This window comes from Sturnus vulgaris, chromosome 20, assembly GCF_052056855.1.
Source record: "Sturnus vulgaris isolate bStuVul1 chromosome 20, bStuVul1.hap1, whole genome shotgun sequence".
Classification (NCBI taxonomy): domain Eukaryota; kingdom Metazoa; phylum Chordata; class Aves; order Passeriformes; family Sturnidae; genus Sturnus; species Sturnus vulgaris.
In genome coordinates, this window is record NC_142262.1 from 4,475,665 (window position 1) to 4,502,808 (window position 27,144).

General features: G+C 38.7%; 1 protein-coding gene across 3 annotated transcripts in view; it reads right to left on the reverse strand.

Moving 5' to 3' along the window:
* ANKFN1 (ankyrin repeat and fibronectin type III domain containing 1) overlaps nt 1–21,053 on the reverse strand; it is a 107,799-nt gene extending 86,746 nt beyond the window's left edge. For 2 of the 3 annotated variants that reach the window (XM_014878150.2, XM_088176408.1), the window contains exon 1: nt 20,869–21,051. The gene's annotated coding sequence lies outside the window, so the exon portion shown is untranslated. Of the gene's footprint in view, nt 1–20,868 lie in introns of all 3 variants that reach the window. The other variant, XM_088176410.1, reaches the window with a different exon arrangement.
* Between the last annotated feature and the right edge of the window lie 6,091 nt (nt 21,054–27,144).

The following is a 27,144-nucleotide window of genomic DNA, read 5'->3' on the forward strand; positions in this document are numbered from 1 at the left end:
AATTTATCATTTGCTGTGCATTATCTTGCTCAATGACTGGAAAAAAACAATGTTCTTCTTTAGGATAAAAAGTCAAAGGAAAACTTGAAAAGGCTCTGTCCTCCCTGACCTCATGCACATTTTTATTGATATCAAATTGCTCTTTTTTTTTTTTTTTGCCTTGCCATTTTCATTTTTATACCTGCTGGATCAGATCTTCAAATGATGTAAACTGGCATTGGCCTAATGGTTTCCATGAAAGTATCAGAGCTGAGGATCTGGCATTAATTACTGGGCATTGTCTGTTCTCCTGTGAGATAATGTAAAAGCAGTTCCTTGCTGAGCTTGAAAGAGAGTGATCTGTAAGTTAAGTACAGAGACAAAGCTTCAGGAAGGTGATTTTAGGGAAAATGAACTTCTGAGATTTTACACAGATCTTCAAATGATCTAATTATTCTATGCCATAATCTGTGCCAAGAGAATGACCAAAGTGAAGCTTCTCACAAATTAGGAGACATTTGACTTTTTCAAAAATATAAAATTCATTTGGATAGCTCAATGAAATTATGCCATTTGGAATTTTCTGTTGCTTTACACACAGAATGAGCTGGCTTACATTACTTTGGCTGCTAAATGTGGTGGAGCAAAAAAACAAAGATTATATATAATTTTTGGTTTCCAAGCATTGTTTTTTTTGGCAGACATAACCAGACACATGTGAAGTTTCCTAAATATTCCTCTCATTTTGAGTGCTTAGTTTTAATGAGTCTTCTCTCCGTCTTCTTCTAAGATTATTCAACCCAAAGGGCTTTTTATACAAGTACCTAGAAAAAGTCAGGATTTTATTTTCATCAGGTTATCTCCTGGTGTGAGGGATATCCAGAGAGGAGAAATCCAAAGACCAAGATCTCCCACAGGTAAATGAGAGGTTTTGTTGCAGGCAAACCCTGCACATGTCACATTTTCTGTGCTTCCAGAGGGTATTTCCCAGTAAACCAAAGCATTATAAACTATGTATTTATAACCCTGCTAGAGGACAAACAAAACCACCACAACGAGTCTGGGTCAACAAACCCTGAAGGCTCTACCATCGATTTCTAAGGATGAACACAACAACCTGAGATGCCTCTTAATTTTCTCTCATCATCAGGGCACTGAACAATACATTTCCATGAATATAATTTGGGTTTTTTTGCTGCCAATACTCCCACTGGAAGAGTCTTTTCCATCAGCAGATGGTCACATTCTGATTTGCCTTATGTAAACCTACACATTTGGGGGTAGTTTATATTATGATAATTTTTTGTTGTTGTTGTTTGTTGTATATCCAACTTAAGTGTCTTCCCTCCTGTTACTTATAGAGAGAGTGATTGTGGACTTTGAATTAATTAGTTGATTTCAACAGCAGTGAAATGTCTTTATGACATTCAAGTTTTTCCTCTGTAAAAGGAGGATAAAAACTCCTTCCTTTTGTCTCATCTCTATGTTCGTTTTCAGACTGTAAATTCTTCTGGGCAAGAATTCTGTTAATCAATGCTGGTTTAGTGCCTACTACAATGGGTATCTTCTCACAGTGGGGAACTACTATGCTACAAAAAAAAAAAAGAAGTAAATATTACTGATGGTAAAAATACAGCTCATTGACTAAAGGTGCATGAAAAGAATTTTGTCCTGTAGGACATCAAAGTTCTTAAAAATTCATATGTCAAGTATTTCCATCTGAACTAAATTAGTTTTGTAGAACTAAGATTTCATGGCAAATAAAAATAGTATATCATCTTAATAAAAGCATCATGTGCAAAGGGAAAACAAAAGCAAGAAAGATATAATTTTATAGTACTTGCACAGTTCTTCTTACTCTGCACTGAAATTCAAAACTACCAAAGAAGCAGCCATCAACAGCCACATAATCAATCTCCTGCAAAGCTGGTGCTGCTCTCCAACTTATTTGATACAAAGGACAGTGGAAACAATAGGAAAGTTTGCAGGAGTGTAGTAAATAACTCTAATGCTTTGAATTGCAAAGGGTAAGCAGCCTACCAAAAGTATTTATCAAAGTCATATTGGGGGAAAGAAACATCACCAAACAGAACAGTGCAAGCCAGATGCTTGGAGATTAAATGGGGTCAAAAATGCAACCCTAATTTTCATAACATCCTCATAAAAATTCACAGGAAACTGCTTTCTGAACCTGTTTAGGAAGAGATTTTTTTGAAAGTTAAAGGGTAGTTACAGATTGAGATTCTATTGAATGAGATCAGAATTACAGAGGAAGAGAAAAATAACCTGTTCATTAAATAAAAATAAGAACATAAAAATCAGTACAGAACAATGGCTAAAAGTAGTTGACAGTTGTGTCTAGACTTGTGAGATCAGATTTACATCTCTCAATTTGCACTTATGTTGAAGGTTCAGATCAGTCAGATCTTTAACCCCTTCAATGAGGGAACTGACTTTTGTGAATTCCCCAGACTTGCCCCTAAATATGAATATAAAATAAAGTTTTAAAAAAATAGGTTTTACTAATATTTTCAGCTCCTTTCAACGCCAGTGTCTCTCCCCTTTATATATACACACTGTGCTTCTGCCTCATCCTTCAGTTCTTTATGATTTTTTAGAACTTAAAGGAAATGGATTTTTAAGTTCTCATGAAGCCCTTTAGCTGCCATTCAAAAAGCCAGCTGACATTTTCTCTCACTGCTAGCAGTTCCTGTGCCAGCAGCATTAGGACAATGCCCAGGGTAATGACAGGCATTTAATTTTCAGGCTTTGATGTTGCAAAACAATGCAGTAAAGAGAAATTAAATCTTAACAAATCGATTGATAATTTTCTATTAGACTTTGCCCTTTCATTTCTACCACGCCAATTTACCTCCTGCTGACTTGCAAAAGAAACACAGGGTAATTAATTTGCCTTAGTGGACAGTGAAGGAATAGAGAATGCAAATATGAGAGCCATGGCCTTGGTGTATTTTGGCTGACACTTAGGCTGTATTTATTATCTGACAACAATTTGCATGAAAGTGTAATTTTTCTAAAGCAAATTAATTTTCTTAAGAGCAGACAAAGAAGTTTTTAAAAAGTAAAAACCAGGCACATCTGAACATACTGGCCACATTCTTTTAGTAAACAGAGAATTTAGTAAGCTGATATGTTTATAGGACATGCAGTGTAAATAAACCATGCATAGGAGTGACTACACAAAGCAATCCATTTCCACCAACAATTAAATAATCTATCATACTTAAAAAGGTCATATTTCTTCATCTATGGAAATACAGGAACGAATTTTCTTCTGTATTTCAGAAGGAAAAGTATCCCTAAATAATACTGCAAGTGGAGCCCAAGTTGCAGCTCTCCCTGAAGGACTCAGAGTGTTTGCAGAGCAGGGTTGTGCTTGCTGTGGCTGCAGTCGATGCTCAGCCCTGCCAGGGCAAACCTGACCCTGCATCCCACTCTGTGCACATCCTCAGCCCTGTCCAAACCTGGCCCTGTATCCCACTCTGTGCACATCCTCAGCCCTGCCCTGTGCAAACCTGACCCTGCATCCCACTCTGTGCACATCCTCAGCCCTGCCCTGTGCAAACCTGACCCTGTATCCCACTCTGTGCACATCCTCAGCCCTGCCAGGGCAAACCTGACCCTGCATCCCACTCTGTGCACATCCTCAGCCCTGCCCTGTGCAAACCTGACCCTGTATCCCACTCTGTGCACATCCTCAGCCCTGCCAGGGCAAACCTGACCCTGCATCCCACTCTGTGCACATCCTCAGCCCTGCCCTGTGCAAACCTGGCCCTGTATCCCACTCTGTGCACATCCTCAGCCCTGCCCTGACCCCATCTGTGCTGCACTAATACTCCTGCTTGTAGCTACTCTGAGCATGTAAAGGCTGGAGAGTCAGGAGCACTTTCTGTGCCAGCACAGTTGGTTTGAGGGGTTCCTTCCCTCCCTCCCTCATCTCATTCATCCATACTGAAATATCTCAGTGCTCTGTTTCTACTGCTACTGTTTCTGACTGCACATGCTTCAGCTAGATGTGAGACACAGCTTTTGGGGTTCCTACAGTAAATCTCAATCTCAATACTTACAGATGTGCTGTGCAACACCTGTGCTGTCAGCTCAACACCATGGGAACATCGTGTCACACCTGCTGGGTGGGGATCATTGCTGTGCACATGAGGAGCTGAGCAAATCTGGTGGTGCAGGGAAAAAACAGACAGAGCTTGTGGAATGGGTTGGATCCTTCCTGAAGGATGTGACTTACTGGGTGTACCTGGAATTGAAAGCACATGTGGAAGGGCAGGTCTGCCCAAAACTTCTGGAGAGTGCCAGCTCTACTGCAGGCAGACAACAGCTGTAGTGAGTGCACTCAAATGTTTCTTGTAAGAGCTGTCTCACTAAAAATGCCAATAGGTGCAGTTGCTAATACTCCAGTTGGCCTCTCATGGTACCAGGATAAATGTTTGAATGTGTCAAAATACTGGAAGCTAAAGTTTTCATCCAGAAAGGGAATTCTGGAGGTGTGGCATCCCATATTTCTTCACAGTAAATGCCAGCATGAAGAATTGTTTCCAAATAGAAATTCCTGAGTCACTGCAATGATGGTAACATTAAAGCATGTTGTGACCCAAGTACAACAGCTAAACTTTCCTGTACTGGAATTGTGAGATGATGTCCATGTGTAAAACATGGACAATGTTTCTTGTAACTTTGGGATAGCTCATTTCTCTCCCTTTGCTGCTGTCACACTCTCACACTGCAGCATAAAGGAACCAATCTCACTGCTCCTCCTCTCACAACACCTTGACACAATATTGAATGTTTGATTCAGAATTATAGAATTAACTTCCTTTTTTTTTTTTTTTTTTTTTTTTACAAAATAACTTACTGTAAGATGAAAAGGTTGTACCAGGGAAAAGAGTCCACAGAGCTTATGACTTAAGCTTAAAAGCTGGTACAAGTTAATTATTAGTCTTGAAGCTAAAACAGCTTGAAAAAAGATTTCCTTTGACAGTCATCCCTTTATCTAAACACTTGGCAGCAGAAACCTAAGAAATTTACAGTCCTTCCCACACACTACACTTTTGTCTGGAAGCAAATAGAAATGAAACTTTGTACCTATCATATGTAGAAAGGAAACAAAGAGACGATAAACTCACTATTTGTGCCAAATTCATTTTGCCTGATGTGCTATTTTGGTGTTGAAATGCAATTGGAATGATGGTCTCTGCAGATAAAACTAGAAACCTGGTATTACACTTACTAAGTCATCTGCTAAACCTGCCCATTCAACTTACTACTGAAAATTTTGGTGGTGCTCATTGTCACATGCAGGGTACAGAGGGTCCCATTTTCAACAAGTGAGCACCGAGGTGGAGCAGCAGTGTGGAATAGTGGATAACACCCTGGGCTGGGGAGTGAGGACACTCCGTTCCTATTCTTGTTATATGGCTGTGACCAAGCTGCTTCCTGTTTCTCTGACCCTTTCCACCCTCATCCATCATGTGCCTGCCCAGCGAGCCTGCTTTCCTATGGCCAAAACCCAATGAGACAGGGGCTGTAGGCCATCCTGTAACACCAATAATATCTGTACAATGCTTCTTGTCTATTTTTATTAAGACATGTTACCTCCATGATATTCCATGGTTGTTCGAGAGATGGCAACATCTTACTGCCAGACTCACAGAAAACATTACTATAATCCTAAGTGCCAGTGGCAAAATGGTCTTACAAATATGTGAACCATTAATGATGCTAAAGAGGCTTTTTTCCTTTATAGTCTGTACATCTACTACATATCACATACTAATGCACTTTCAAACACCAATTTATATATTTTATCTTACTTATTGAAGTTTGTGAAAATGATGGTCTTTGGCAATGTGCCTCACTACCATGTCTGCCTACTATTGTTTGCCCATTTTTTAAAACCACAATTTCATCTCTTGCTCTTCTATTTCATATAGGGGTTGATTTTTATGGAAAAGGCCATCAGGAATTACTGGTAGTTGAGAGTTTCATTTTCTCAAACGTTTGTAACTTTTATCAACCATTCGAAGAGGGAACAGAAGTTATGTTCAAAGTTAATAAAGGCTGCTCTAACAATCTGAACAGTAAGAGAAACGGCAAAAGAAAACTGGAGCTTTGTCAGCATCACCTGAAGACCAGAATGACAGTTTTTATTACACACACATTTAGCTATCAGCTGCCACACAGTCTCTTTTGAGCCATGTGCCAGCCCTGATCAAAACTCCCTGGTTACAGTTCACGTCATCAGCAGAGTCAAATCCAGTGTGCCAAACCCTAGAATGTGTTCAGCATTCTGGCCCTAACCCTGGAAACCATCAAGTACATGATTTTCTTTAACACCTCAAAGGTCGCAGTATTCCACTGAAAATGAAACCACTTAAATACTTAAAAATTAAGTGGAAGCTCAGGTAGATTGCTGAATCAGAACCAACACTCCTTGTAGCTCCAACCACTAATTCACATCTTTGTTTTTGGTTCCATTTCAATCACCCAGCCTTGTGCAGTGCTTGGGACAACAACTTACTGCAGAACTGCAGAAGCAGTTTATTATCTGATAATAAACATGAGAACAAAAGGATACAAACCTAAACCTAAAACAATGAAAAATCTATTCTGAGTAATATGATGAGTAGTTTCTATACTTTAAACACCCTAAAATACACAAAGGTACTGCAGTAAATAATCATCAAACATCTATTTTAAGATGGATACCTCTATGAAAATTACTGCTAAACAACAGAGAAAGGAAATAGCTTTTTTTAAACAGAAAATATCTGTGCACTGCCATGTCAGAGACCAGGGGTCATGGGCAGAACTCTGTGTGCAGATCTCACTCCAAGTTTCACATCCTCACAGCACCACAAGTGGGTACAAGTGGGTCTACTTGCTCATGTGCAGCCCCTTTTCTTCAGAGCTTTAAAAGTTCAGGAATCCTGGAAAAAATAGTTCAAACTCACTTTATTCTGCTCCAATAGGTTCCCAAGTAAAAATAATCCAGACTCATTGAGTACTATTTGTCAAAGTTTTGTGTGCTGCCCATAGTGTCTTACAGTTTTTACTTGATCAATACTACCTATCTCTCACTAATGCCATACTTGAAATTAAAAATAAAAATTACAAAACATAGTTCACTCTAAAATTTACCACTTATAACTCCATTCAAGCAAATTTCATGACTAGAAGACTCACAACAAATTCTCTTTTGAACACATAGTCTCTTTAGAATGTAAGACTATTTTACGTGTTTGGATTTAAGAAGTAGAAAATAAAGCTCAGCAGAGCCATTTAATGGGAACAATCTTAAGGCTTGTCCACACAGGAAGTTAAGCTAAATTAGCTGAAAGGTGTGAATTTAAAGTGCATTAAGGTAAAGTGAACTACAGTCACTTTATTTCTGAATGAGAACATTCACACCAAGCTTTAATGCACTTTAACTAATATACTTTAAAATCATATCTTTAGTTAATTTGTCTTAACTTCCTGTGCAAACAACTCCTCTCTAGCACTTACTGAGAGCCACAATATAGATTGATGTGGTTATATTTATAAATATGCCTATTAACCTTAAGACTCTGAGTCAACAAAATTTGGGATGTTAAATAAAAATAAGAAATATGTCCTTGCATGAACTTCCTAGTGCTTTGAAAGTGCAAACAGTCCTAGTGTTCCTAGCATAAACATGTCATTAATTTAGCCCTAATTTATATAAAAGTATATTAACTATTTAGAGTCAGATTTTTAAAAAACCCACAAACACTTGCATATTGTCACTGACTAAAGTAGGAATTTATTTCTGAAACAAATTAAGTGTAAATAAATAGAGAAAAAAGTTATGTTTCATTTAAATACAGCACATGTATTCAGATTCACCAAGACAGGCTAAATATAAAGGACTTCTATCAGAATTAGCTTTTAAAAACAGGCTCTGAAATTCTTCCTTTTCTGAGGGGTGTCTGAAAGCCTTTGTTATAAAGGATATCTCAAATTATCTAGAGAATGCAAAACACGATTTTGCCTCAGATAACCCATGAAATCAATACTGTGTTTTTCCTACCACTGCCCGACTTACAGGAACCTTTTCAAAAGCAGTTCTTGTGGAAGAGAACAGGGATGCCCTGAGCACTCAGGTTTGCTTGCAGGGTGACTGCTGTGACAGAGCAGGGGACAATGGTCTGGCACAGCCACCAGAGTGGGGATTGTTGTGTCCTCCAGACCAACACACTGAGCTCGGCTACCAGGAGTAAAAACAGGAGAAAAAATGCCCCTTGCTAGAGCAGGAAAATTATCTGGTTTTGCAACTGATCTGGAAGGCTGACATTGTGTCCCCAGCTGGGTGCAGCCCCACAAAATCTCAGGGTCTGATCACAGGGACTGATTCCCCCCTGGATCAACTCTAAGTTCTTCCTCTCTCTTCGAAAGCTGGTGAATAGCACAGTTCAAAAATAAAATACAATAGTGCAGAGACCTTTCTTTCTCTCATTTTTTTTGTTTTTTAACTGATGACAGAGAGAATGGGATAGTGGACCATGGAAAACATCCTCTTTTAAAAGAGGACTGCTAAAATAACAGAACCAGGGAGTTTTAAAGCATAAACTTTTTATGAAAGAAATCTGCTGCTCAGCACAGTTTTATAGTTTATCAATTCACAAGTTTTACATGATTCAAGCAGATATTCTGATTGACAAGGCTACAACGGAATAGGGATGATAATATATTCATGAGGTGATAAATAAATGTTCCCATCAGTCTTCATAAACATTTTGAAGTGTCCTGTATTCCCAGAAAAGTTCTTTTAGTTAATAGAACTCCATCAGTTAAAAGCTTCCTTAAGTGATAATTTTCTCTGGCAAGTTTGCACAGTAGCACCAACTCAGAGTGCTGCATTAACACAGGTGGCAAAGCTGCAGCCATCCACAGCTCACCACGATGAAAGGGACAGTCCTTGCTCAGGTGTCCTGGTACTCTGGCCATTTGACAGCTTTTCCTGAGCACAGACTCTTGTTCTGACAACACACAGCCTTGAATCTCAGTTGGAGTCACAAACCTCTTTCAGTCCCTCATATTTTCTGATTTCCCCTCCTGGGCAGCCCATGGCCGATTTCTGAGCACTCAGGCTAATGCAGCCTTTGGGCAGGCTTCCCATAGCTCAGTATTCTGCATTTTGTGCTGCCATAGCTTTTAAATCATGCTTCATTTTTGTGATGAAAGCCAGTCACAAACCTAAACTGCCCTGCATAAACTAGAAAGGCTCACCATTAGGTTAAGAGTCCCAGGCAGAGGCAAAAAGCATGTGTGTGGCAAAACTGAGCTGCTTGTCCCATAGACCCTGTTTGTGTAGTGTCTTACTCCTGTCACACCTCACTTGGTACTTTCCCTTCACTGCCAACGGGTTCTCTTTGGAGCCCTTAATTCTGGTATATGTCATGGAATAAATCCAGGAGAAGCAGTGGCTGTTGCTTGTGCCAACACTACAGCAAATGTAGGATTCTTTCAGGATCCTCTTTGGTGTTTTCCTTGAGCAGTGGCACCCACGAGCTGAGCAAACCACACAGCTCAAGGCTGTCAAGTGAAAATGTTTGGTCGTTTTCTGTTCATGCAGAAACATTTTATGTCCTAAACTTTTGGGGTCCCATCATCTTTCTTCCAAGTTCCCCCAAATGAAACTATTAATATGGGGATATACCTTAATCTATAAAAAGATGTGCATCAATCTTGATAATCCTAGATCTCACATCAGAGAAATACAAAGAAACCCATTTAAACAGCAAAAACACTAAGAGCAAATGCACCTGAGACAGGCAGATGTGCCTAATTCACACCATCAAGCACTTTACAAGCTAAAACTTTAACTTCAGTGATTATGCCTGAGGCATTTAAATGGTTTTAAATTATAAGTCTAGCAGAAGTATTTTTCTAATAATAAGCCATTAATTCTGGCAGTTTCAGACTGTCTGAATCTAGGTGTATAAACTGTAGCTGCATCAATCAGTGCTGTGTGTCTGGCTATTTCAGGCATTCCTTGTTAGTATGAAGAAAGAACAGTTTGTCCCCTAAGCACAACAGCAGCTGAGATTCCTGTTGATTGATAACTAAATGTGCCGTAGTGAAAATATATTCAGATAGAGCTGGAGAGGGAGGCACAGCAAAGACGTAATGGGGGCGGAGGAAGGAGGGATGGAATTGGCCACAACAGGAAATTCCTTCTCATGAGTCTTCCAACTAGCTGACAAGATGGATTTCATTCCTGCAGGTAACAGTGCCTTTATATTTAATCTTCCACAACATCTGTAACCATGCAAATTCTTCACTGCTCTATATGCAAGCTCAATTACTGAAAAGCTGTTCTTGCTGTTCAGGACATTTCTCCAGTGTACATTAATCCTGTTTCATATACAGAATCCACTGATGTCAACAGAATTGGTATGTAGAGAAAGCCTAAATATGAAGGGAATTTATTCTGCCAGTTGAAGAATCCTTTACTGGGAAGATGGTAATTCCTGAAACCTGAAGTGGTTTATTTAGCAGCTTGTACTGTTTATTTCCAGACACCCAATGATTTTGCAGCTAAAAATTGGAAGAAGTTCACAGATGCCACCATTATTAAGCTGAAGAACCTTACTTTAAAAGCTTTACAATTCTAACCAAGAAAAGAGTATTTTCTGCTGTAAATGTCAGTCTCAGTGTTCAACACTGTGACAAATGGACATCAACCCATTTTCCAGTTTAGTGAAAATTTCAGGTTTTGGGTTCTCAGTTTTTGGCTTTTTAGTTTTTGATTTCCTTCTGATCTTTGACAGCTTAAAAACAAGTGAGAAGTTTCAGAGCAACAGATTTCTACCATTTGCAAACGGTGAAAATCTACACTGTAAAACATTGACAGAGTTTGGCTCAGATCCTGATTTCATGGATCAAGTAGGAAAGCATCACCAGAGCAGTCAGTAAGACAACACTGGAATCTATTGCATTAGTCTCTTTTCTAGAATTCTTTCAATCAGTATGGAAAAGTCTTTTTTCTCTCATGCAGTAAAATTATAAATTATGCACTTATTTCAAACAGATGCAGTTTCGTTAATGACACAAGTTTAAAGTGCAGTAAATACTTACTTGAGAGGCAGAAAATCCTGTAATCAAAATGCTGATGTAATCAATCCTGCAATCAAAATGCTGATGATGGCTCTGTTGGGAGATGTGAGGAAGGGACAGTGAACCCACCTGTGAACTGTTTCCCTGCTCTAGTTAAAGCCATGTCTCTATGGAAATCCTTTGGGAAACAATTTAAGAAAAGATCAGACTGCAACAGTTAAAATGAGGACATGCTCAGGTGCCTGGCTTATGTGAGCCATTTCTAATCATTCTGACCTGAGGCAGAAAAGATGGTCCCACTCCTACACCAAGAGCAGTTTGTGAATGACAAGTGCTTCAGCTTCAGTGCACTAAAACAGAATTACATGCAAAAATCTCCACCTATCTCATAGATGGGGCTGCATTTCATTTTCATGGTGGTTAACAAATTTATTTTTGCCACTTTTTCCTAACATGTCTGACCAAATATAAGCCCTCCCCACAAACCATTCACTAGGAGAAACTAGGCAAAAATCATATTCCTCCAGTGCAGATAAGTCAGATGCAAAGAGGAGTGGTCTGTCTGCCACCAGTGATTCTCTTACAGAACATGAAAACAGATCCACAAAGTTGCTGACAGGCTATTTTTACATTTCTATCCATACCAGTTTGGTCATGGCTTCTCTAAGGATGCATAGCTGTCCTCATTTGAACTTATAGGAGGTCTCAATATCCACTTTTATGGATTGTGTTTCCTTTCTGTTCAGCCAGATGGAAACCGGGGGTTTTTTTTTTCAGCTTAGCAGTCTGGATTTCAAGCTGAGGTTTGCTTGGCTTTCCTCTGTTCCTTTATTTCCCTTTCATTTTCCATTGCTTTTGTCTATCCAGGAAATTACTGCAAATTACTCCAGGACACAAATTTACAACACACCAATTCCTTAGCAGAAATTCCCTGTGTTAATCTGCTCACCTTGCCCCAAATCTTTAGGAAGTGGAATAAACTCTCTGGTACTTACTAAGTGTTCTAAGTGACCACACAGAGTTGCTGCATTCTCTAGCACACTGAATCTGACACCTTAGCTTCCTTTGCAGAATTTTTCTACTAGCTATTAGCTATTACATATCTTAGATAACATTTCAAAATTTCTTCAGACAGGTATATTATATGTCTGCTGGTGCCTGGTTTTGCATGTTAATAATCCAGTTCTTCCTGTACAAATCTTTGAGTCCAACCTTTAAATCAAGAAATGAAGTGACTCCCAAGAAAAACAGATTTCTAAAAGCCACTGTTTTAAAATACTCCTTGTACAGGAGAACAAGCTCTTATTTTATGAAATGTCTACTGATCTCTCAGCACTCAGAGCTGTCTCACACAGGGAACATTGCCCCACATTTGGGGGAAGCCATTATCAGTGGCCATAGTAAGAACTATGAGTGAGAACTTTTGGAAGATCTCCATTCCAGTTTAAGATTTAACTAAAGAACAGGAAACTGTTAATGGTGAATTTCACCTGTAGAAATTCATGTTTTATTAAGGAAAGGAAATAATTGATTTACTCTACACTTCTAACTCTGAGTCTGCTTTTTTTTATTGTCTACAAGAATTTCCCTGGTCTTGCCAGACAGACAAGCACAGCAGAAGATTCCAGTAAATCTTTGGACAAAACCAAGGAGCCTCTCTCTCCAGTTTCCCACACTTTCCAAACATGATGCATATTCTGTGTTTTAGCATTGAACTATTAAAAACTGACAACACAAATTTAGTAAAAAATCATAGGATCATATAGTGGCTTGGGTTTGGAGGGACTTGAAAGCTCCTCTCATTAAATCCCCTGCCATGGGTAGGAACACCATTTTCTACACCAGGTTGCTGAGCTCCATCCAAATTGGAACTTTATAAATGACAAACTGTTGCTAATTTTTTTCCCAACTCTATGAAACAGAGAACTATGGACAGAAACCAGAATTTCTAGAAAGGAGAAAAATTCTGGATTTGAACAAAATTACTCTTATGCTTGCTATACAGAAATATGAAGGCCATGATAGAGAATGTGTTGAATGCAAAGACTGAATTATGGCTTGTGGAGATCCCTAATGTAATAGATTTTGAATGGGGGAAGGAATATGCACTAGAGAGTAGTTTGTTTTCTTTCAAAATAAAACAATTTAGTAATACATGGACACATGGCTTGCATTTTTGCTCTGTTTGTTACCATACTGGTATTGCACTGGGGGAAATAAAGGTAACTCCAGTTGAAAAGACTGTTGTTGACAAGCTTAAGGACACAAACCAGTTTTCTGTCCCCAGTACAGCAGCCAGCACAGCACATTTCCACTGCAATTGGAAGTTGGTCAGCTCTAAACCATCTAATTAAAGCAATTATTCTAGGCTTTAATGGTTTATTTTTATTACTACGGTATCAAGAGGCCCCTGCTGAAACTGGGGCTATATCCTCTACAGTTAGCAAGAGAGAATACTTTCCCTTTCAAGCTTTCAATATAAGTAAGTAAGACACAGAGGAATCAGCCAGGTGAAGAGATGAAAGTTATCTGTGGGTTTAGTTACCTGTGGTGGAGACATGATTAACAGCTGATCCTGCTTAGTCCCATTCCTGTGTCTCACCACTTGAGTTCTGTATGTAATTTTGATCTTTAAGAACAACAACAACTACAAGAAAGGTAAAATAAAATATGAGCTACTGTTTCAGCTCCTCTACTGGGTACCGAAAATTTCAGAATTCTGACCCTAAAGACCATGGAGCTTTTAGCATGACAGAAAAAATTATTATCAGTTTTACTTTAAAACATCCCATGAAAGTTCAACTCAAAGCTCATTGAAATCAGCTAAAAACTTCCATAAAGTTCAGAGGCTTTTGCATTATGTTCCCTTTCTGTCCCAACAAAAACCCTTTATAACATTAATTTGAAATTCCAAGATAAATCTAAACACCCTCTTTAAGAAATTTAGAGGTCTAGCTAGCATGAAATAAACAATCCAGCCACTTTTGGGAAGTGTTTCACTCTTGAAACCTGGGCCTGTAAGGCAAACTTTGTGAGCAGGATAAAAGTCCCAATAAAGCTGGTTGGGCACTTTGAAAGAGGGCTGGTACATTACATATTTTATTGCTTACATGCACAAACCCATCAGTGTTCTGAAGTGTTCCTTCTAGCTCATTAATTTCAATCAAGAAAGCAAATCAGCACACTTATATGTATAAAGAGCTGAATTTGGAGAGGTAAGACCCATGAGGAGGTGTTTGCAAGAGTAAGGTCTGAGACATATGGTTTACAGAGAGTTTGCTCAGTCTAGTTTACAACTAAACACACTTTATTTCAACAGCTGAAATATGAAGTCCAAAGCATCACCTTTTTCAATAGCAATATTAAGCTCAGCAAAACTTTTCAAAGGAGAAAAAAGGTCTCCTGCAAGAATGACCACAGTTATTCTCAATTTGCAATTTCTGTCTAGTACTAAAGCAGTGCATTACCTTTCTGCTCTCTACAGATTCCTGCAGGGCAGTTAGTTTTTAAATAATTTTAAAATTCCCTATTAATCAACCTAATGAAAATCATGTCAGAAACTGGACAGAGGTTCATAACAACATAGCAAATACAGAGAATTAATTAATATCTATAAATAATGTTCAGCTGAAAGTTATGAAGTTTATATTAAAATACATACATTTATCTGTCACTTGGCCACCTCACCTGGAAAGGCACCCTGGACCCTGTGACTGGACAGCCAGGAAAACTGGGGGTAACAGGCTAAAATATTTTACTTTTCCCATTACCATCCTCCTATAGCATCTCTCCTGTCTGTATCCCAACGCTTTCTTTGTCTCTTGAATGATGAATTTAAATCTGATCCTAACTGGCACTGTAATCAGGCTGTAAGGGCTGACTGTCAGTGTAAATAACACCACGTTCAAAGCTTAACTGTGGCATCCTGTGGCTTTAAAAAAAGTGCCCTGTGAACATAAGAGCAGATATGAGTTGGGGAAAGCTTTTGCCATTCTGTTCCATTCCCTTAAATAGAAAATAGCAAGGAGTTAGTGTTGTTTGATAGGGACAATAATGAGATGGGATGGGAGCTGTCCAGAGGAATGGTTATCCCTAAACTGCACACAAGCAGTGACAAAATGAAAGAAATTGCAACTCTTTGCACCATTCACTCCCTTCATCCTGTTTTTTGCTTCCATTATTCAGAGTCTGGTATGGTCTCTGAAACTTAATCTTCCCTTCAACTTAGGGCATTCAAAAATGCCTGTAGTGTGTCATGATGTAAAATAAACATCCTCACTAGAAGACATCAAGTCTTGCAATTCTCAGCTTCTTATTATGTGAATGACATCGAGTTATTTTTCATGTACTGCTGCAAGAAACCATTCTTTAGCTAATATGACCTGTAGTAGTTGAATTAAATTTGGTAGTGCTGAAACTTGTTACAGCTGAGGCTCAATCCTTACCCTTGTGAACACTCAGCCACTTGCTGGCCTAAATGCTCAAAATAGATACGGATAATGACACAAAATGTAATTTATATAAGAACATACCATTTTTCTGGCATATGCTTTCAATCCTAAAGTGACCACCACGGTCACGTTCAGGCAGCATCAGTCTAAGTCAATACAGAGCTGTGCCAGAAAACTGAAGAACACTTTAAATAAACTACTTAGAGACATTCAACTGCCTAGTGATGCCACAGGGTTTCTTTAGACACAGTACAGCAGTGAAAAGCAATCAGGAGGCATTAGACAATGGAGGCCACTTCTAAAATAATCAACATTTACTAGCTAGATGTGGAATATTTTATACTATGTCAGCCCATTCGGTTTCCAAAAGTCCCTAACAATCATCATCTGCTTGAAATTCCAACTCAAAGTAAAGTGCTATGTTGATTATTTCTAAATAATAACTTTCTGGCTATGTATTAAATAAAATTGGAATTGTTACTTTCTCTTGTGAGCCAAAGAAAAACACTGGACAGAATCCAATAAAAATGGTCAGTTCTTTTCCATATTTTTTTGCAATGATCATAGAACAAATTTTCCATATACAAAATGCTTAGTGAGATATATATATATATATATTTAAGAGGTACAAATGGCTAAATGGGAATTCTAACTCAATATTGACTTCTGAACAAATTTTATACACTTCATTATAACAATTTTTGAAATATGGTCATAATTTTGGATATTCTTACATAAACTTCCCCAAGCACTGTAATGATACATTCAGTGAAATTTTCAGATTTCTTCACTTTTCAAATATGCACTGATTGCATATGTCAACTTCCACAATATGTTACTTTAGTCATTAAAATGCTGGACCTGAAATTTCTGTCTATTTCAAATGACAATCTGACTGATCTAAAACTTAGTTTGGCTACAAAAAACGTTGTGTTTCAGTCTGAGTATCTACTCTCCTTTTCCGAAAGAATTTGTTCCTCCCCTGGTGATGCATGATGGCTGCTGTATAATCTTGTAGTGCCCAAAAGAGAGGCTATAGAATCCAGCCTATACAAGCAGAGATTTATGAAGTGGCAAATATTTGCTTGAGACAATTGCTGACCTCAAAGGAACATCTTCAGGAGCCCAGGCCTGCTGAGCGTTGCCATATGAGTCACACAGAGATTAGCTGGGAACAAAAGCTGCAGCAACTTTGCATTTAGAAGAAACTTGGAGTCAGGTATATCTTCTCAGCTTGACTCCATGTGAAATTTCAATCCGAAGATCATTAATTTCAATATTGTCAGGATACAAAAGGAAAAGGAGACATTAGCCTTAAAAGATTTACACAGGAGTGTTTTGGGATCCCTCTGCAGATTTCTGTCTTTCCTGGCTCAGCCTCTGCTGTAAGGCAGGACACAAACACTGACCTTGGAGCTGTTCTGTGTGCATTTCTGACATGCTTCTGGGAAAAGCAAGTTTAGACAGCAACTTCAAGCTCATCTTGAACTCTTCTAAAATGCACTCCAAACTCTCAAGGTTTATTGGCACAGAACAAACCCAATCTGAATCACACATGAGATGACCCTTAACACAGGCTTGAATATGACACAAGATGGGGCTACAAAATTAGTGATGGACTGTCTTTTGGTAAAAAAATAGAAAGGGAAAACTGACTTGCCATAGGAAGAGAAGAAAGCAGCTCCTTAAATCCCATGGCTAAAGAAGCTTTAATAGAAGCAGGACATAAGGAAATAATACTGGTTCTCCATAGGGCTGTCCATTAAAGCTGTCTTGATAATATTCAAGAGGAGATATCAAACATTAATCTGAGTCTTCCATATGCATAATGTTTATAATTTTGAAAAGACTTTAAGATGAGTTTTGTTTATCCAAACTCCTTGCTGAACACTTTCAGATGTCTCACCTACTCTTGCACTTTAGAAAATGTATGTGTGCTACTCATTACCATTATATTTTCAACACATCACATTGTTAGTTTTACATCCTAATTGCTGGGGAATATGTATTTTTCAGTGAAATAAATCTTTGGGCTCTAAAATTTCTACTTGTTTATTCAGTAGTTTATACCACGTCCAATAAGCCTACACATCAATTTAACATAATGGGATTATAGCAAATTTTGTCATAAATGAGTTAGCAATGGCAACACTAGAAATGAAGACGTGAAAGCACTGGATTTAGTACACCTTAGAAACCAGAGTGTTCTCATGGGTCTTTGAAGAGTTTTCCCTCTCATGAGCCTGGAACAAGCTAAGCTCATTGCTGCAGTGTTTTTACAGCTGCTGCTACCTCTGTCAGTAAGAGCACACTGCTCTGACCTAATGCTGCAGCAAGAACTGTGCATGGCTCAGCAGTACAACATGGCTAAATGGGGGGGTTGGCAATGAAGGATTTGGGGTGACTTGTCCATTTTCAAACCTTTCATCTGTTTAAGCAAGTAGCTGGGCCATTGGTCCCATGGGCTAATTGCCATTTGATCCACATGCATCTCTCTAGCCACAATACAAAGTCTGCAAATTAGACAATACCCAGAGTCAGGACTTATGTGACCCAAGTATTCAGACTGCAGCCACAGACTCCATATGGTCACTGGTCCTGGCTCCCTAGATCCTTTAAGGCTCTCTGAGAAAGCCAGACCCCTTCCAGGATTGGAAACACCATTCACCCTAGGTTTCCTGGCTCTTCCCTGAAAAGATACTGAAAAGTTTTTACAGAAGAGGATGCCCCCTGCCCACGTTGATGCAGGAGTGATGGATTTTAGTGAAGGATCAGACAAGTGATCATTGGTTGCAAGGGGCAGCACCACCCCAGACCATCACACCAGTCCTCTTTCCAGGACTACAACATAAAAAGCTGTAAGCCATACACAACCTGATATATGATCTGCTTTGTATCCAGAGGTATCTAGGAGGAGTTAACCTGCTGATCTTTTAATGAATAAATCAGATTGAACAAAGAATTATGTTATAAGCCTTGGCTTTTACTTGGCGTTGAAAAATCATACAGTATATAAAAATGGTGAGATCCAGATATTTGATCTGTGTGAGATTATTCTTCTTGCTGAAACCATGAAACTTTGCAAACTCCTTGGCTGCCAGCCACATAAATCAGCTTCTCATACCTCTTCCTATAGGTCAGCTATCATACATGTCTTTAAGACTAACATCCACTTTTCCTCCTGTTTCAGCTTAGTGTGTATTGATGTCCTCTATGTAAAGCATCAAGAAACTGAAATAGATTGTGTTATCAATCTGTTCTGCTTATTCTACATTAGACCTTTGCTTCCTTTTCTAAGACATACAACACTTCTGTAGATCATTAGAATTCTAATTATTTCCTTAGTTTTTCTGGATAAAGTGATCCCTTGGTGTTACTTCCTGTCTTCAGATTTCTGGGTAGGCTTCGTTATGTGTGCAGTACACTGGGATAAAAGCTACAGTATAACTACTGCTAATAACAGGACAAACTTAGCAAATGTAAAGTTACTAAAAGTGCTTTCAGTGGCTTATTCATATAAAATCTCTAACTGCAGGCCTGGCAAAAGGACTGACTTTTTTGTTCATATGGATGAAAATTGAAAATAAATTCTACATGAAAATGTTGAGCAAGGAAAAACTGCAGAACTAGATACCAAATGGGGAGGGAAAGTAATTAAGAGGATCAATCTGCAATTACTTAAGATCTTTGCTAAAAATACCCCAGACCCTAAACCCAGGATTTTCTTCACATACTGCAAAATGTAAAAGGCAAATTGTTACTAGGAACTCAAACACTTCACAGTAAATATACAATATTTTAATCGTGTTCCGTAGCTAGTATCACTGATTCAAGCAGTAATATTGTTTGAAGTAGGATATAAAAGGATAGAAACCTAATCCCAGACAGAAAAAGGAAACAATTCATTTCAGTGACTCATTATTGCCTTTCTCTTTATTCAGACACAAAACCCAATATTATTCATAAAGGTGCAAACCTGGCAATTTTTCTTCATTTTAATTGAAGCTGAGAGACAAATTGTCAGCCCCCACACACAGGGGAGTGTCGTGACTGCTGTCACCAGCGATCACCAGGAAGAGCTCAGAGGTGCTGGGTGCTGCAGGAGCACAGAGCAGGGATCTGGAGGTTTGTGCTGAGCGAGGAAGAGGAAGAGGAAGAGCAATGACAGTTCCTTGCTGGCAGGACTGTGGGGAGCTGGTGCGTGACACTTGTGCAGCTGCTCTGCGCATGCAGTTACAGCCACTGCTTTGCCTGCAGTAATCAAATCACATCTGAAATACAACAACTAAGTTGCATTCACTGCATTCACTGCGACACTCAGACTCTGTGAGTGTGGAACCAAAGGGAGTCTGCATCCAAATGATCAGTATGCTGCACGATTTGTGGAAATATGAACTTGGATGCTTGAATTTTAATTCAAGTGTGATGAAAAATTGTGACCAGAGGAACTTTCTACATCAAATTAGGAAAAACAGAGACAAATTCGTAAGGGTATGCAAGTCTCCCACAAAATAAACTGGCTTAACATTGGAATAATTCAGATGTCTCTTTTTAGGTAAAATGACTACAAACTTAGGCTTTTCCAGCTGAGATTGACTAAGCTCTGGTAATACATAACACTTTAGGGACAGCAGAAAAAGTGCTAACTTCAATACATACAAAGCTTAAATTTCATTATTTTATAGTATGCTGGATTTCACTGAATCACAGCTACTACTTTATCCATGCTGCAGCTATTTTGAGAGAAATAATTGTCTGTATTTCTCTTACTTATACAACAGCATGCACAAATTCTTACACCTAGGCACAAATATATAAAAGCATTACATGCACACATCTCTTCTTCCCTAACGGGAAGAAAAGCAACTAGATCTGTCTACAGGAAAGTTTATTCAGTTAAATCCACAATAAAAGATCAATACTTTATCTCAGGTTCTGCACACCTTATCATCAACTTCAAAAGCAAATACAATTTTGACAAGAAATATAACCCATTTCTACAGTACATTACACTGCTTCCGAGATCCTCATGGCATATAATTTTTTAATAGATGAGGAAGGAAAATAGAGAGGTCAGATAAAATGTTCAGGACTGTAAAAGAAGTCAGTAGCATGCTAAGGATAGAACCCAGTTGTACTAATGTTTCCAACCCCTGTAATGTTAAATGCAGACATACAATCCCACCAGAAAACCGGGCACGCATCACACTAGAGCCCCTGCTTCAAGCATACATGCCTACTGGGAAGTGCTGGACACTTCTGGTTGCCAGCCAGTAAACTTTCCCCCTCCTCAGCGTGAACTCTGATTGTGTGCCAGTTCACTTACCCATGATTATCATTTTTTCTGTCTGATGAGTGTAGAACAATTGCCCCTGGAGCACGGGTTAGCCAGAGCCGGAAGAGCTGCCTGCCTCCAGCCCAGCTGTTGGAGTCTCCATGCAAGATGCTGTGCAAAATGTTGAGTTAAAAGAAAACACGAGTAGGGGGAAAAGAGAGCTCTCTGAGAACCTCCACATGGTTCCTGTTGCTAAGGGAACCACTCCCTTTGTCTGCATAGGTTAGGAATGGCTGCTTCATTTGGAGTCTGTCTCTTAAATACTGAAAACAGCACAACAATTTCAGAGAGAGAATAAAAAGTCCAGAATGTCTTGCAACCATAGAAAAACGGAACCACCTAGGAATTCTTACATTAAAAGCATCTATTAATACTTGATTTGGGTGACTCCAAGGAGACTGTAGAACTCCTCTGTGCCATCTGATGGGACAATACACTGCTGCACACAGTTTAATTTAGTTATTGTAACCAGCTTTTGGGAATGAGGATAGCTGATTACAGAAAGACAGATCAAGAAATCAGGTCCAGTTTACTGCAACAAATGGAAAGAGATCAGTAGTAACAAATATAAGCATTTAACAGGTATTCATGATGGGCTATAGAAGAGAGGTGCCTTTACTTACATGGGCTCCTATAAAAATCCAAGCCCAAACCCTTAACTCTGATTTCTGTGGCTGCTCTGCCTCGCTGCCTCTCTGTCCCCAGCACCAGCACTGGCTGTGTTTCTGAGCCCCCAAATATCTGAGAATCTACCTTCTAAACAGGCCCACTGCGCTCAGTCCAATTCAGCATTTCGAGTCAGGACCCCCTACTTCTTATCTTACCCTCTGTGGCATTAAGGCACACAGTAGGATGTGTACATCACATCAAGGTGATTTCACTGTGAGTCTGAGGCCCTAAAACATGAAGAGCTGATAGAAATTGTCAGGAAGTTATTATATGTGAACAGAAACCCCCTAGTCTAACCTCAAACATTTTGTTTGCATTAAGAAAATCACCCTCTTTCTGACAATATACAGCACAACATGCATTGCATAGCACAATCATATCCTGCTCTCTCTCATCTGATGCTGTAGCCAGCACCCCAAAATACTGTCAGTGCAGTCTTTTTCTGTGAATTTACCTGTTTCAATACTGTAATATTTTGAGACAGAAATGGTCAAAGACTTAGATCCAGATACAAATTTTCAAGCATAGACTTATTTAAGGCTCTTAACATATCCAGAGAACAATCAGAGAAATGAGTTACATTATGTTTGGATAAATAGACAAAAGTTCAAAATCTTAGATGATAGGCTTCTGTATGGAAAGCAGAATTTTCTTTTTCCACCAGAGAGCAGCTGCGAGTGCCTGGCACAGTGGAGGGGGGTCAGTTCAGTCTTACAGTAAAGAGCTGAGCTTCACTTAATGCAAGGTAGCTGCTGCTGGAAATCAGTGCCAGTGTTCTGTTTTCCAGAGAGCTGAGCATTTTACCCCCCATTCAGATTAGAATATAATGTTAGAAAACACCAGAGATACTCCTAGAGAGAACGAGTTGGGTTAGAGTAATAAGATGTCTTTGCTCAAATAGCGTGGTACAGCACTGACTCTTTGACATGAAGAGCTCAGTTGTCACTTCATTGCACACGTTGAATTGTATTTTCAGCATATGAGTTTCACCACCCTCCTGTCTTCCTCTCACCCCAATGAGTCAAATAAAGCAGTCAGAATTGCTTTGTAGAGAGGCCTTTCTGCTCTTCTTTTGAAAAGATAAGGAGATTAGAGAGTGCAACCAAGACTTCAGTTTAGGGACATTAGAAAGCAACTGCTAATAGCTTTCCATTGCATCATTTTTATCAAGGAACATTTAATTGGAAACCAATTTAAAAGTCTGTGATTGTATGTACTATTTTCCTTTCAGAGAATTAATTTGAATGACTCAATCTGGCAGTGTATGTGTACACACAAACACTCATCCTATTTTCTCCTGCTCTGGATAGACTGATGTCAAGGCAAATGCAAATTAAAGATCTTGGGATCCTCTGCAGCCTCAGCAATGGAGACAATGGGTTTTATGATTAAACTAAAGTTTCTGCCAATAAATAATTTACCCATTTTCTTTTGCTTTGCAACCTATGAAACCTTCTTCAGTGTAATTACAATGACAAGGGAAACCCATGCATGTTTAGAGCATTCAAAGTTAATTCCCACCATAATAAAATTCTTCAATGCCACAGATCAATGCTTAGTGAGTCTAACAGTGCACTTTACCTAAGCCTTTTACAAGTGTTTGGTTATATAATACTGCCATTAATACAAGAGTATTCTGCTGATCATTCCCATTTTGTCACTTTATCATAAAAAGACATAGGGAGCAACTTCAGATCACATTTGTGAAAGAGTCAGGGACAAAACCAATGTGGCCTCCTGCATTACTACACGTTACCCTCCAAAAACCAAAATAAAATAAAACACAAATGTTTTTCCCCTTATTTTAACAATGATAGGTATTTTCTCTGTTCAACAGAGATTTTAGCATCCCATTCAGGACATTTACTGTTTTCCTATTATTAAGAAAGCAGTATCTTTTTGTCAGACGGGCAGTGAGGCTCAGATTTGATGATGACAATGTGAATTTACAAGAAGTGAAACTCTACTCAGGAACCTTTCTTCAGTGAAATCTTGAACTGTATCTGTTACAAAAAAATCCTGTCTTCTGAGCTGGAAAATAAACTGCAGTAAGTACTAATGTCCTGAAGAGCCTGACTTTGTTATGCTAATCCAAGGTATTAAGAATAGCCAGAAAAGGAATTCATTAGTGGCTACTTGAATCAACTGCTTTTTGTCCCAAACGTGAACACATCTCCACAGTCAGAAATTACCTACACAGTGTGATTGAAACTTACTTATTTACTTACATATAATAAGCAACTGAGCAGCTTGCAGTGCATGAAGTGAGGCTATGGAAAAGTACATTACAGTGCTCCTGCTTCAGGGCCCTCTCAGTAAGAATTTCAGTATATGTGCCTATTTTCTGTTTATCATGCAGGCAAAAACATCGAAACTCTATCCCCTCAGTCCACTTAGTGAGCAAGAAAAGATGGCCTGCCTTAAATAAAATGGCTTAAGAGGAATTTTTAAAACAAATATTTACAAAGCTCTAAAAATATTATCTTGTTTTGTTAAGGTTAAGTGTGTAAGCAGCATACCCGTTACAAAAATAGCTCTTGTTATGCAGGGAAGGAGAGAAGGCAGATGGAGCTGTTGATAGCCTCAGTGACAATAGTGCAACATGCAGTTGCACAGGAACCAGTATTCACCTTATAAGGAGAATTTTTCATATTCCCCAATTATTTTTTTTCCAGTCGCAAGTTAGAATTAAAATTCCGACATGAGAAATTTTCCATAGGAGGGTCATATTTAAAAGACCCTTCTATATAAAAAAACCCCCTTTACTTTGAATGAACTGACATGGATTTAAATGACCTGTGAGAGTATGTGTACAGTTGTATGTGCATGTATAAGGTTTCTTGTCCACTTTCGAGAGCCCAGACTCCCATCCCTCGTGGCAGTCTGCCAAACAGGCCAGGAACGTGAAGAAACTTGACTTTCTGGCTCTGTTCCATGTGAGATGCCGGGGAGCTGAGAGCTGGGAAAAGCGGGTGAGCTGGCAGCAGACCAAGAACATCTCCATCAAAAATTTCATTGGAATAGACATTTTCATGCAACGTGTTAGATTTTGGTGAACCGGCATTAGCTGAGAGAAAAATGTTCCACTGGAAAGTTTCCAGTTTGTCCTAGTGCTAAGATCTTGATGCTTGGACCTCGTATATTTCATTCAAGTGAAAAATAGATTTTTATTTCCTGGTGTCATGCACAGAGACAGAATGCAGTTTACTGTACTACTGATTGTCTAAAATAATTTCTCCTGATACTGCAAAAAGAAGCTTTATTTTGCCATCTGCAGTGAGTGCTGCTGTCTCATGACTCTGTGATTTTTTTCCATCTCCCCACCCCTCTTTATTTCATCTAAATGGATCACAAGAAGGAATGTCAGCAGGAGAGGGACTCAGTGGTGAGAGCACCACTTTGTACTGAGAGACAGATTTAAATAACTATCTCTTGAACGAGATTTCTGCCTTACTTTCTATATTAGTTCAGTGGGGAAAGCAGTACATTCCCATCTTAAAGTGCTATTGAAATTCATAAATATGGATTATAACAATAAACCTGTAACAGTTCTGAGAAATATATAAAATATAGTACTTTCAACTACTAAACTTCAGAAAAGTAAATTATTTGACTATATTGAGTACAGATGGCACAAAGTTGTGGCAGAAAACTGAGGCAGAGAAGGCTACAGCACTGGATGAACAGTCAACTCTATATTGAATGCAACTACAACGCAGCCATGCACACTTCAAACATTTGATTTCACAGATTCTTTGACACAAGAATGTATATGCAATATATATAATTCAGCTCATCTTATTCAAGCTGCGTGTGTGACAATTCTGAGCTTATTGGAGAACTTGAACTAAATTCAGCTTTGTCACTGATGGTAAATGACAAAGCTGGGCCAATTCCATGTGCTCAGCTTTTGAACCTGCCTCTCAGAACATTCATTCATATTACACCCCATTCAGGAAGTGATCTCACTGGAAAATCTGAGCAAAGCATAGGACAGAAGTTCCAGACTCAAAAAGCTAAGGAATGTTCTTTCCCCCCCTGCCACTTCATCCTCTTTTAAATGAATTTAGTCCTTGTGAAAATAATTGGATCAACAGCCCTAAGGACCAGGGCTGTTGTGGGCACACAAGGACACATTTCCACTGTCCTCCTTTCACATCAATGGATGTTCACTCTGAGCTACAAGTTTAACTTCCCATCTTGGGCATCATAGGACTTCACCCAAAACTAGTGCAGAGATAAGCCCAGAATTCTTCAGCCTGAGGATAAATAACTTTATAAAGACAGCAATGCAATTATTAATGCAATAATTATTAATACAATAATTCACCCCCTAATCTTTTGAGTTCTCATAGCAGAAAAGAAACTGAACACCCAATTCTCAACTGAGCTCTAACACATAATGGTTAATATTGGTACTGTAATAGTATCCTTTGGTCACTAGCTCTCTCCATTTTGAATATGGGCTCCAAATTTGAGCTAAGCCCAGGACTAAACATATGCCTATAGGATTTCAATCTTGCTATTTCCTACTGGTAAAGAAATAAGCATTAGTGTGGTGACCAAGTGTCTCCAGCTCTATAAGTAGACAATGTTCCAATCCTGGACATAGCACAGCATGTCTCAAGGAAGCCTCTGGGCTTCCAGTACCTTCGTGTGGCAGAGTTAATTCAGCTCCATGTCTCCATTTTACTTCTCAGAATTTCTTATTCTGTTTGGAAGAGTTATCCACCTCATTTCCAAACGTATGAAAATTCTTCATCTCCATTTCAAGTTGCTGTCAGTATTTCCAGGCTGTGTAATGACTTTCCTCAAGTGGAATTGACAAAATTGGCCCAAATAATGAATTAATTTTTCAACAGAAGAAAATAGAGAGTATTCCAAGCCAGCTGCAATTGATGTGAACTTATCAAAGAGAGTACGTGAACAGAATTAGCAAAGTGAAAGTCAGACCTATGGATACATGTTGGTCAAAACAAACAACTCCAGCTGGTGTTCACTGCCTCTACTTGTCAATGATGCACATTTTACACCTCCCCTGACAAGAGCTGATTTCAGATTTATCTCTGCTGTTTATTTCTGCTCTTTGGAAAATACAGATTCAGAGAGTTCTGCCACCCACTTGCAGCAAATTTAAATTTCTGAACAAGAGTGAAGTTCAGTGATAGCACTGTAAGTGAAGCTGCTGAAGCATAATTATTCTCTTTACAAAGAGCAAGTCTCTCATACTATGTGTGAGTTTACACAGAGGTAGACACACACAATATATTCAGACTAAATTTACTGTACTATGCTCGATTTCTTTTCACTGTAACTTTTTTCTGTGCCATCACTGAAAGCATTTCCAATATATATATTTGCTCTGACACCTCTAGATATCATCATCATGTTCTCTCATGCCCTTGAGTGAGATTGACTCACTTCCATGTCTTCTGTTGCTGTCACAAAGTAAACAGTAGCTACAATGCTGTCGAAGAATTGGATTTCTTTTTCTGTCTGCTTTTAATCCTTTTATCTATATACCTGAAATAGCTTGTTCTATCATCCAAGTCATGTTCATATTTTACAACAACTCTTGCCCAGTTTTTTGCACAAATT